Source organism: Periplaneta americana, chromosome 12, assembly GCF_040183065.1.
Source record: "Periplaneta americana isolate PAMFEO1 chromosome 12, P.americana_PAMFEO1_priV1, whole genome shotgun sequence".
NCBI classification, from domain to species: Eukaryota; Metazoa; Arthropoda; class Insecta; order Blattodea; family Blattidae; genus Periplaneta; species Periplaneta americana.
This window is the reverse complement of record NC_091128.1, coordinates 90,809,999-90,824,514: the sequence shown is the minus strand read 5'-3', so window position 1 is coordinate 90,824,514 and position 14,516 is coordinate 90,809,999.

Below are 14,516 nucleotides of genomic sequence, written 5' to 3'. Positions count from 1 at the left end.
CACTGTATCAACATAAAAAAAAATAAAAAAACATATTTAAACGCAATATCGTTGGCGCAAACCCATTCCCCTAATTTGTAATTGTATTCCTCAATTACAAACAAACAGCAAATCTCGCGCAAGCGCATCGCACCCGTTTCGGGAACACAGCCATATGTTTTTCGTCTGCGTTAGCGAGTAATATTTTGTTTGGGATATGGGAATGAAACGAAATTAACAAAATGGATACTTGTCTTTCATTTAGCATAACAAATATACCTATAGAATCTCCAATGAGGTATGTTGCTTGTACACCTCTGGGCTTTCGGTGACTATGGATCGACATTAGATATTTTAAATTCACTTATTATTTTTTCACCAACAAATATTTTACGAAGTTCACATTTTATGGCTTAAGTCGACAGATCTAGGCGAGATCTTTCGTTTGGTACCTAAATCAGCGCGATAGCACATCGGAATCGCTTGATAGCGCCTTGATACTGCAACCTGTGTATATTTTTGTGTGCCTTTACTTTGTTTATAGTGTGGTTTTTCTTTTTATTTTTATTATTGTATTTGTATTTCTGGTGGTGTGGAAGAGAAGGCCTGATGGCCTTACTACACCAGAATAAATAAATAAATAAATAAATAAATAAATAAATAAATAAATAAATAAATAAACAAACAAACAAACAAACGAATAAACAAATAAATAAATAAATAAATAAATAAATAAATAAATAAATAAATAAATAAATAAAAATAATAAATCTGTAGCCAAAATTTTTGTGGTAATTTTCGATTTTCCAAAAATAATTGGTGTTAACATGTACAATTAACCACCCTGAAGCCGAAAATCGCTGTTTTGAAATTTTTGTTTTTCTATCTGTCTGGATGTTTGTTACCTTTTCACGCGATAATGGCTGAATTGATTTGTATGAAAATTGGAATATAAATTAAGTTCGTTGTGACTTAGATTTTAGGCTATATGGCATTCAAAGTACTTTATTTAAAAGGGGAGTTATAAGGGGGCCTGAATGAAATCGACATATCTCGCTTATTATCGATTTTCATGAAAACTATTACATAACAAAAGTTTCTTTAAAAATAATTTCCGATAAGTTTTATTCTATACAAAATTTTGATAGGACTGATATTTAATGAGATAAATGAGTTTTAAAATTACAATAACAACGCCATCTAAGGCGCTGTACTGAAATAAGAACAAATGACTTCGTCTATAAGGGGCCTTGGACAACAACAATCGAAAGCTATTAAACATAGCCTAAGAGAATGTTTCTGTGTTTGTATGAAATAATATCGGAAGCTAATTAATTGTTTAATTATTATTTCACCATTGGAAAGTGTAGTTTCTCTAGATGGACATAATTCTACAATGTTATTAGAGTAACTTCTGAAACATATAGCAAGTAATATAAAGTATACACATTAAAACTAAATGATATGTCAATCTTCATTAAACTATGGTTGCATGTAATAACTATTAAGAAACATGTTAAAGGAACTGTCATTGCACCAAATGATTGCTCTCTGGACCAAACTGACCGCATTTTAATTATTTAAATACAATTTAAATTAAGTAACATATTAAACGATTTATCCTTCTATCAAACACGAATGTTCCCTGGATCAAACGTCCTATTTTAATTATGTAATTACTTTATATTTATTTCTAACAGGTGCAGCGGAGCGCACGGATACGGCTAGTAAATAAATAAATAAATAAATAAATTGTCCGGAAATTTTCGCCCACGGTCAAATGACAGTCTGTCGCCGAGGGCCCCCACCTGCACTTCGTGCACGCATAACGCTAACTCAAGATTTATATTCGGAGTTGTCTTGTATAGAATGAAGATTTGTCTCTGACGAATTAAGTGGTCTTCGCTCCTCGGCAAGTTAAAGGCCCTGCTATTGCACAAAAAAGTCATTTGTATAAACAATAAATTGAAATAATATATTATAACCGTAAAAATGTAAATCTTGGTTTCTCACTTGCGTTAATTCCTGGATGTGAACAACTCAGTGTCACAGCCTTAGCCACATGGTCTAAGCCTCTAAGGCAGCGGTGACCAAAACTCGAGCTGCAGTGATTACATGCGACAGATAGCCTATGAAGTAAGGAGACAGAGGAAAGGTACTTGGCATGAAAACTACAACCAGTGGTGGTTCCTGTATTAACATCTTGATTAATCCCGCGGATAAAAATCTCGAACTCTGCTGTATCAATAATGTCACTGCTGTCATCAAAAGCCACTGAATAATACACAATTTTTCTTGCTTCTTTTCTTAACCTTCCTCTTGAATATAATGAGGAGTTTTCTAAATTCTTCTCTTGACATTTGGTCGAAAAATTAGTAGTTTTTTAAAATTAAAAACTTTTTATGGACAAGTTATTTAAGCTATTTTAATTATCATTCTTTTGAGAAATTCTGTTCTATTAAAATACTTTAGAGCACGATATATTTCAAACCCCTTTAGGTAGCTGACTTCCCTGCATTTATTTATCTCTCTTTCTCTTCCTGACTATGATTTAAGACGTGTAAATTCCGGCGTTTAACAGTTCGTTGGCACATAATATTGAGTCAGTTTTTCTACAATATCATTATTAAATGAATAACTAATAAATAGTTACCCTCGTGTAAAAATTAAGAAGATTGAAACTGAGATAAAACCTAATAAATTTATCCTTCTACGGAGAAGATCTAAAAATATAAATACTCATTCACGTACAGAAGAATTATAAAAACACATACTTAGTGGTTAGTAATAATAATAATAATAATAATAATAATAATAATAATAATAATAATAATAATAATAATATATTATTCAGCGTGGCAATTAATGTTTCTATATATACCTAAATGAACCGTTGAGCAAAGTAAAAACGTTACAGAACAACAAAAAAGTTCTCCTTCCCATTCTTTATGAAACCACCCCTTACTGCTTGTAGATACAGAGTTTGTAGAGCGACATGATACCGCCACTGCTTGCCTTCAGTACTTGAATGAAACACACAGCAATGTACAGGAAACTCCTCGTACCCGTTTGAATATCTGTGATTACACGATGTAATAATGACACCCGCTTTGGTCACCGCTGCTCTGAGTCTAAGGCGTCGTACCTTGGACTGGAGATGCGGAATGCCAGCTGGTTATAATCTTCAGGGGAGAAAAAATGTTCACATGCAGTTGTGCTAATATATGGTATCGGTGATCAGCTTCAACTGTTGAGTACCAATGTACTAACGCTTACCACACGTTACCTGCGTGCTCGTCGGATGTTCGTTCACCTCTGCTGCAGCTGAATGGATGTGGTAGGAGAAAAGGTAACAGGTAGGCCGATATATTAGAGTATTTTTTCGGTATAAGAGAAATTAAAGACGCGTATTTATATCTGAATTTCAAATAAATTTATTTTTGTAACGTGGCATAAAGTTTTATATTTCATATAATGAGGAAAACCCCATTTCATTTGTTTTAAGTGACACACTCGAAGACAACTGGATGACGACGCTTGTTATCGACCATCGAGTTCAATTGAAGGCCCCCGGCTCTGCGTGCACGATATTTCAAGAGTCGAACCAAATGAAAACAATTTTACTTTTAAATGATTATAATTTTAAATTGAATTCGTCTGAGTTGGACTAACAAGGCCGTTAATGAGCAGGCCGTGGCTTTTTAAACGATACACAAACATTACCAATTGGGAATATTTATGGTGACGATACAGTGCCGGACAGCAACCGTTTGCGTAATTTTAAATGAATCATTACCAGGTAAACATTTAGTGGTACTTTTTATTAAGTGGTGGAGTGAAACAGGCGGCCATTACAAAAATTGAACTCTTTTAGGGTCAATGTAACAGGGACGCGGAATGGTTTAAAACAGGTTGTTAATAAAATGTATTGCATTTAAGAAGATTATCATTGAAAGCGAGGCTGCATCAGAACTGGTTATTTAACGACTCTGTATCAACTACGATGGGATTGGTGATATTTGGTGAGATGAGGCTGTAGATTAACTGACATTTGCTTAACGGTTGGCGAAAACCTCGGAAAAACCCAATCAGATAATCAGCCCAAGCGGGAATCGAACCCGCTTCCGAGCGCAAACTCGGATCGGCTGGCAAGCGTCTAAGGGTGCGTACACGTTGGAACAACGATAAACGATAAGAGAAATGATCTAGCGACGCTTTGGTATTATCAAAGAATCAAGTCTTCATATCGGAGCAACGAGGTCGCGGGAAGCGAACATTTTGTTTTATCAGTGGAAGATATTCTGTGCATCCACTTAATGAAAGAAGATATATAGGAAATATCAGCTGCTAAGTTCAAGGTTAATATAACTTAAATATGTACAAAATGCAACCCGTTTCTCATCCCGAAGATAGTATAAATTCGTTGCGTTGTGATTGGTTCTTGTGATCACATAACATATGACCAATAAATACACAACTGATCAATTTGCTAATATTTACAATAATTAATTTAATATGCCGAAATAATAATAAATCGATTAATATTCGGATATATTGACAACCACCGGTAATTATACAGATTAATATTAGGCCTGTCTTAATCAGAGATCATACAAACGACAAGAGCGAAGAAAATGGAACTTATCTTTTTCGTCGCTTTTATCGTGTATCTTCGCTTTTATCGTTACTCCAATATGCACACCTCAATGACAATGCATGCTTCAATTCTCTCTGATATAGCACCAGTGCTTCCTTTATCGTTTATCGTCGCTCCAACGTGTACGTACCCTTAGTCGACTGAGCTACGCTGGTGTCCCATTAGAACTTTTCTTTAAGAGGTAGTGATATCAAAAGTCAAGCCCGTTAATAAAATAAATAAGTAGATAGACAGACAGGTAAATAGATAGGTAAATACACAAATAAATACACATAAATAAATACATAAATAGGTAGGCAGACAGACAGACATACAGATAGGCAAATAGGTAGATAGGTAGATAGATAGACAGACAGACAGACAATTAGACAGGTACGTAGATAGGCAGGCAGGCAGGCAGGCATATTTATACGTAACATACATAGGTAGATAGATTTATACATATAGGCTAGATGGATGGATGGACGGACGACGGACGAACAGACACATACATACATACATACATACATACATACATACATACATACATGCATAGATGGATACATGCATATATAGATAGATAAACGGACAAACGAACAAATAAATCCATAAAATAAATAACTACAGTAAATAATCGATTAAATACTGGAATAAATAGGTAAATGAAGAAATGAATGAAAAGCCAAATATAGATGTAATCAAATAAATAATAAATTAATATATTTGACACTAAGTGATTACTTTTGCTATTCCTATTGTTTCAATGTATATTTCACTTCTGGTAGTGTGGAAGAGATGGCCTCATGGACTTAACTTTATCAGAATAAATAAATGAATAAATAAGTAAATGAATGAATAAATGAATGGAATGAATGAAATGAATAAATAAATAAATAAATAAATAAATAAATAAATAAATAAATAAATAAATAAATAAATAAATAAATAAATAAATAAGTAAATAAGTAAATAAATAAGTAAATAAATAAATAGATAAATAAATAAAATGTAATGTATATAGCTTCCTGAGTTTTGAAAGTAGAGTATACTGTACCATACTTCATACATGATTATGATATTATATTATGATGTATGTGCAGAGACCAGAAGTATAATATAATATACCTGTATTTAACTGTAACATGGAGAACTTTTTTCAGCATTTTTCCTCATGTTGGTGACTTTTTTTAAGTGTAGAATTATATTGAACTTCAAAAATAGAACAACAAATGTTTCAGGAGGATAGAAAAAATCCTATACGAAATTATTACGAATATTACAAACATTAAGTTAATATGCGTAAATTTAATCAAGATAAAAATTAAATGGAAAATAGAAATCGGAACTAAAACAGAAAACAAATTAATATATGAATTTTAATTAACGTAATCTTCATCTGCACCCACTACTACAACACTGCTATAGCTACTACTAATATTAATACTTATTCGGAACAGTACTACTATTAAATGCAACGATAATTTTAGTAATAACAATTTACAATCAAGATTCGATCTCTTGTTATCTCTTTCTAAAGTAAAAAATGTATTCCTTCAAATGAAAAAATATTTAAATATTTTCCTGGTTTTTTGTTGGATGAATTCTGTTGATATTAAATTAGGTCGTTCTATATTTATAAATTCTGTATGTTATTGAATGTATTTTCAGTTATTTTCATACGTTCTGTTAGTCTGCACTAAAGTGGATAATTAATTTTATGTGCATTCACAAAAGCCATGTGGTTAATTAAAATTATAGGGTGTTTCAGCAAAGTTGTTGGGTTTATTTTCTTTTTTTTTTTCTTTGACAATCGAGTAATAAATAATGACGATTTTGCAGTTTCATGTATGAAATTGGTAAATTATAGGAGGCCACCAGCGTGGTCTAGGAATCAGCGAGCGGGTCTCATGCTCTAAATTTTGGGTTCAAGTTCAGTTTGGTTAGATTATTGAAATGATTTCTTTCGGGGTTACCTCCAAATGTAATTTTCTATAAGGTAGGCTAATTACATTTGAATACTCGGACTCTAATCGCTTTCACCAATTTAATGGAAACTACGTAAGTGGGCAGTTGATACAGTGTCGCTAAATAATAAAATAAAAACATATACAATTTAAATAAATCTGAACTCTTTGTAGGCCCACCTATTTCTTTAAATTGGAAGGATACCTCATTTTAACAATTTATATTCGAAGCAATGAATTAGTACACGAAGGAAATAAGAGTACAGATAAGGAGGCGAGGCCTGGCATGTGAGCTGTGTGATAGGGAAAATAATGAGCTATCAGGAAGAGAGTTTGCTTACACGTATAGGCCTACCGGCCCGGAAGTTCATCTCAGACTAAAACTATCTTCCCTCTTAATATATGCAACAAGTGAAACAATCGAAAATGATGAAAGATTTATTAAAAAATGTTCCGCCCTCTAACGAGGGCAACCGCAAGGATCCAGAACAATGATAAAGTTTTTGCAGATTTGAAGACAATTAATTTAGTAAATACAAAGTCAAATTAATTTGACGATAATAAATATTTAAATATTGACTTATTCAAAATTAGTTTAAAATAGATGAATTTATAGAATTTGTAGCGAGTGCTTTAAAATGCTGATTAAAATCTTCCGGAAAATAGAATAATTGAAACCTAAAAATTTCACTATATCATAGAGAGCCTTCTGCACCAAAAACAATGCCTTGAATATTCAATTTTATTGGTGAGATGTTATATTTTTGACTGAAATATGGAATGCAAGGTTCATAAATCAACAGCTTTTAATCGTCAGTAGGTGGGGCTGCATTACATCTCTCTCGAACTTGATGGTGGCGATTTAGTATCAATCCTTGATTGTGCTATTTTTAAAAGGCGAAAATATCGATCATCTTATTGAATCATCTATAGAGAGACTGGAATTCCCATCCTTGTTATCTAAGAAAATCGACGATCATAGTCCTCACTCTATTATGGTTTTTGTATCGCATTAATTCGGTCTTTCGACAAAACCCCAACACATGTCTAAGAGTTTCAGTCCCGCTGTCTCCGAGATGGGAACAGCCGATTGTGTTGATGACTCTACCAGGAACCTACCGTATTGGAGATAAATTACAGGACTTTTGAGCGCATTGATGTATTCAGAGGTGACAGCTGTTTTTGGTGATCATCCAGTAGTTTGCTTTCGGACATCGGCTATATACAACACCTTTACCGTTATATTTTAATAAGGGTTTTTAGGCTTTAACGGTGAATTTGTTGAGAAGTAGACTTTTGGACATTCCACCGTGTCCTGGAACTTGATGTTTCCAAAATTTCGGAACTACATACAGGTTCCATCAACACAGGAAATGAGTTTATGGTCAGAAGGGTCGTTTACTCTCTTGGGCTAGTTAAGGGACACTAGGACTGAGATTAAAAAAAATTAAAAGGATAAAAAAAATCAATTCTCTTTTTTGTACGAAAATGTTTCTTGGGCACTTAGAAAGTTGATAATAAGCTGTTTTTATGTCTATACATCTTTGAGTTTCCGAAACGATTTTTATATAGGACTGCTCCATATGTTAATATTGTGTTCTCTTTCACAAATTTGCATTTTTTTTTATATCGAAAGCACATTTTTAGATGTTAAAAATGCTCCATGCGCGTGCAGGTTTCATCAAAATCAGTGAAAATATTTGTACGTGTCCATGCATACATTATCTGAGATCTAACATTGAGAAATCTTATGTATCTTGAAAATTAAGAATTATTATCTAACTAAAATGTGAATAAATAAATGATTTAAAATATCACGCGTAAAGTAACTAGATAGCCTATCGCAAATTTCTCAACGTTGGAATATTTCATGTGAATTTGCTGTATTTAATGATGTGATGCATATGGAACTTTCGATTATATCGCTAATTTACATAATTAAAATAAAATTAACTTCGATTAACGACTGAGCTGAAAATTTGCACACATCTTATTTTTACTGGATCTAACAAACAGTTAAAAAAATGAAAGAATACGGATTAAAATTGTACAAGTTTCAAAACTAAGTACTCAAAAACTATTTTGCTGATGATGGAACTTATAAGTTAATATGTAGTTCCGAAACATTGGAAATGTTAAGTTCCAAGACACAGTGAAAAACCCAAAAGCAGTGTTGTGATGTAATGCTTTATTCATTTTTAATAAAAATGCGGTTTTTTATGCAAGGCTTATTTTTAACAAATTTTTAGCGACTTCAGAAGTGTTCAGTCTATTAATTAGACCTTCCTGTACATTATAATTTTGCTGAGTTATGTGAAAGAAAACACTAGAAAACCTGCACAGAATTTTGAAGCCTATTTGATGAGCTATTCGATGAAACTCCCGATATTTTAATATATTTTATAGTAACGTAATACAGGTTCTACCAGAAGTTTAACGACACGTCTTAGAAAGAGATTTTTTACTCCTGTTTTTATATTTAGGCCTATGTACGAGTAAAATCCCCTGATGTGAAAAATGAAGTTTTTTTGCAAACTGCAAACCCAATCTCTCTATCTTTCAAACTGTGGATTATATAACAATTTTTCTGTTATGAAAACTTACTGAAAAATTACATTTTTTGTAGGAACAAATTAATTACTCCATAATGGATGTATTTAGAACAATAGATTTTGAGATATAGATAGATATTATCTCAGGTCATTCTTCCACATCCCAATAATCAGCTAACTCACGTGCACACTCCTGAATTTCGACACAATATCAGTTTTTTCAAGGAAGAAATCTAACCTTTCCACATTTACAGTAAACTCCACTACTGTTCACTAAAATGGAGGGAATAAACTGATTGACCAGCATTAACAACTCCCAATGTTATGATTATAAGAGACAGTGGCAGTCCGGGGTCAATTTGCTGCGAATTTCAAACTCAAGGGAATTTTAGAAAATGGAAATTTTTCCTAAAGAAAATAAAGAAAAAAATATGGATTTTAATACGTGAACGAGGTATCACAATTTGTTTAAACAAAAAGTAACATTTGCACAAGACGACTTTCAGATAGTTCTAACTCTGTTCCAAAATTCATTGATCTAAGTAACTTCATTCTGGAGTAATTAATTTTTCTCTTACAAAAAATGTAATTTTTCAGTAAGTTTTCATAGCAGAAAAATTGTTATATAATCCACATTTAGAAAGATAGAGAGATTGAGTTTGCAGTAAAAAACTTAACTTTTTCACAGGCATTAGGTCCTTATATAGGCTAAACTTTAGGGGGTTTCATGTAAGTATAAGATCAGGAGTGAAACATCATTTTTGAAGGAATACCCTTAAACTTTTGGTAGAAATTGTAGGTTCATTTCATAAACTCAAATCAGGATGTATTTTTATTTTGTATGTATGTATGTATTTATTTACACTGCAAGTGGGCAAGCACCCGGTGGCAGTGGTATATACAATATTAACAATACACAGTTAAAATACAATACATAATACAATTTACAACACATATACAATTTTATACACAATACAATAAGAATACACAATGCAATTTAACACAATAATAATAAAACATAAAATAAAACACTTACTTTTACAACACAACCTACATAATTATGTATAGGTCCTACATAAGTTTCAATAGTCTTTCACTTTACTCTCATCTCATTCCCTGTAGTGGCACTATGACGCATTTCACTGACACTTTAGCACACATTTCACTGACACTCTGTAACACATTTCACTGACACTATAGAACACATTTCATTGACGCTATAAATTATCACTGATCGGAACTGTTCCCTGCACTGTAAAACCATAACTTCACTGACTCACCTCGCTTCACTGATACAACAGTTCAAATAAGTCAAATAATTGCATTCTTATGCATACTTATAAACAGAACTACATTTAAACTAAACATTTCTAGTCTAAGGCCCTCTTACACGCTATTTTTAAATAATTTACAATTCAAACCAAGGAAGTAAACTCGTAAGGCTAGATAAATACATGTCACCTTAAAAAATTAAATGTTGAATGTCACCTTAATTTTAATTTTCACTTTATACACAACTCTTTAAATTATTCTTGAATCTCCTTAAGGAAGGACAGCCCTCAAAGACCGCTGCAGGTAGGTCATTCCAATCATTTATAATTCTGTTTAAAAATGAGAATTTACCTACATCCGTTTTCTGTTTCCTACATTTGATTTTAAAATCATGATCGTTCCTACCATAGTACGTTGGCTTTTCTAACCGAGCCGTTATGTCTACCCATGCTTTCTGACCTAGATGTGCTCTATACAGTGATGTTATTCTAGTTTTCCTACGTCTGTTTTCCAAAGTTTCCCATTTAAGTTCTTTTATCGTATCGTTCCCATCTTCTCTTTTACCTTTAACAAATTTAGCTGCCCTATACTGGATTCTTTCTAAGGAATTTATCTGATATATTCTATAGGGATCCCAACACGTAGTTCCGTATTCCATTAACGGTCGCACTAATGTTAGATATGCTATTTCCCTCGATTTGGGGCTAGCCTTTCTCAAGATTCTCATAATAAAGTGAAGTGCCCTCCATGCTTTGCCTGTAACATTATCAACATGCTCTCCCCAAGAAAGTTTGGAGTTTAAATACACTCCTAGGTATTTACAACATTGTTCTTGCGGAATTACAACACCACTGAATTCGTAATTAAGACTAGTTTCCTCTCGGGTTTTACAAAATGTTATAGATTTACTTTTAGAACCATTTATTTTCATCCTATGCTTTAACGCCCAGTTGTAAATGTTATTCAAGTCTGTTTGAATAGCATCTACATCTGAATTATTTCTAATCTTTCTATAGATAATGCAGTCGTCTGCAAATAGCCTCACATTTGATGTAATATCCTGGCATAGGTCATTTACGTATATTATAAAGAGTAATGGACCCAGAACGCTGCCCTGTGGCACCCCTGAACTTATATTTCCAATTTCCCATATTTCATGACCTACTCTAACTCTCTGGGTTCTACCTTTTAAGAATTCTTGGATCCATAGCACCACTCTTTTATCTATTCCTAGCCTACTTAACTTATCTATTAATATGTCATGTGGCACCAAATCAAATGCTTTCGAAAAGTCAATCACAACTGCATCGATTCTTCCGCCTCTATCTACCTCTTCAGCTAGATCCTGAACCAGCGACGTAATTTGACTATCACATGAGAAGCCTTCCCTAAAACCATGCTGGCGGTTGTAAAACCAGTCTTTCCCATTTAGAACATGACGAATATAATCCGATATCAAATGCTCCATGACTTTACATACGACAGATGTAAGGCTAATCGGTCTGTAGTTTCCGACATCTAATTTATTTCCACCTTTATGTATGGGTACCACTATAGCTGATTTCCAGTCACATGGAATAGCTGCATTGTTTATGGAATGTTTTCTTGTCTTAAGTGCGTTAGGTGGTTTATTTTGAAGAAAATAATAGACTTTAATAATTCAGACATTAGGCCTAGCTATTATATTTCTTCACTTATTGTGTTACAGAATCCTGGGGGACCAGAGAATTCGTTTGGTTACTGCAACAATCGTAAGTCTGCATATCTTAAAATTTCGAAGTACTATTTCTTTATTGTATTGTTAGTAATTTTGTTGTCTTCATTACTTGCAAAGCAATATACATCCCACGTCGAGATTTCTTTTGTCGCTCCTGTTTTTAGTGCCATAGATTAATCGACTTTGTTTTCTCTTTGCATATTAAATACAAACAGCTACATCCTAATTCATCCATGGCTTATTGTATGAAAAATATTGATTTCGTTGTATTATTTGGTAGAAGTAAAAGTTGCAGTTTTGAAATTCATCAAAATAATTAGGTCCTAATCGATAAACAGCCGAAATAATTGATCCTACGATCAGATTTGAAATCTCAGCCACTCAATCGTCTGAAGTGCACGAAGAGAAAATGAAAATCTACGAGCCCACGATTCAGTACCTATCAGCGAAATAGAACGTTGAAAAAATCACAGTTACCGGTCTCTTCTTCGGAGCGAGAGGCACCATTCCGAAAACCTTTGTAAAGTGGAGGGAAAAATACAAGCTGAAGAGAGATCTTCGAGATGCCATCGTCACCAGCATAATAAAATTTTCTGTAGCGATATTTCGCCAGCATCTTTATAGTGTGTACTCAATTTAAATTGTACTAGGTTCTATTTTTTCTTGTGTCTTAATCTCTTTTGTTTGAAACCTGGTTATGTATAATTTTTCATTTTAAATGTTATTGTCAGCTACTCTGTGTCGCAAGGCAAACCCAAAATATTGGGTCAGACTAATAAATTAAATTAAACTGTTAGGCTTATTTAAGATTTTTTAGACATAGATCTATAAAACAATCTATTTAATTAGGTAGTTACCTTTCGTATAAAGATCTAAAAGAAATGTCGCTGTGTTATTTATATTACAAAAACTTCCTTTCTTTGTGTTTGGCTTCTTAATGATAGTGACAATAGCAATGTATAGGCCTAACGTAGAATACGGGCACTACTTCTACCAAATATCTTTTACCGTGTCCTATTTAATATGTTAATTTGAGTTTCGCTTTTGTACATAAGGAAATAATTCTTTTATAAAGGGTCAAGTTCCGTATAATGAATCTAATAGAGAAAGCGACTGTCATGTTTGATTAAGTGCACTTTGCAATAGGAGTGATATAAGTTCCCTGAATTGTTTGCAGAAAGTAGTTAGACTTATGACGTATTTCAATTACTCACCTGTTCTGAATATGACATCAATTCAGTCATTAGAAACTTTTTAGACTTTCCATTCATTATACGGTTGTGATGATCAGAAACTTCAGAATGGACATTCCGAATAGAGATAAAACTAACTGCCGCTCTCGCTCGCTGTGTTGTTGCATTTGTCTTTCGAGTATCGTCTCGTCATTCTCGTGCGCTTCGAGTCTCGCTCATCATTCTCGAAATAGCATTTGGTCGGCGCGGAAAGATTTCGTAACTTTAAATAACATACATCGTTGAAATAAATAACATTATAAATGTTTAAATGAGACAAAGAGATAAAACAGAACAGTATCTTAGTTATCAAAATGTTCTGGATCTATTACATGAAATTACCTATGATTATATAAATAGAAAAAAAAAAAACAATTCTCAAACAAATTTGCATTTCTAAGAAACATAAAACATAACATTAATATCTTTTTACTTGAGATTGTACACTTGATCTCACACATATGAAAAGAAGATTCCTAGCCTTTTAATAAGGGCCTAGTAATTAAATAAAGACTGGGGAACGAATTATTATACACTGAAAGGTAGAGATGATGTTTCAAATAGGCTACTTGATTGTTTACACATATGCAACAGTTGCCAAAGTAGATAAAAGTTCAGTCAGGTATAAACAACTGTGGCGATTCAAGACTGATTGACGTTCGGGACTTCGGGAGTGATCAATCTCGGCTCTCGAAACACTCACAAGCAGTCTTTACGTCAACGGCGCGACGTATAGAACACTGTCGTGCGGGTTTTAAGCTTTGTGGGCGCTGTTAGTCTTGCTTTTTCCATCGTTGTTCATATCTAATTCCAAAATCCCATCATAGATTGTGATGACGTTATACAGGTAATGATGGGTAGGCCCTACATATTACTGTGATTATAAAACATATGTTTTATTATGTAGAAATATATTTTTAATTTGTTATAAGTGACTGGAGACAAAAGTCCAGGTTTTAGATAAAATCTATGGGTGCTATTCATAGACATTTCGCTAGCCCGGGCTACGAGCGTGCTAAACAGGATTCATATCATATCATATATCATATCACATCATATCATATCATATCATATATCATATCATATCATATCATATCATATCATATCATATCATATCATATCATATCATATCATATCATATCATATCATATCATATATCATATC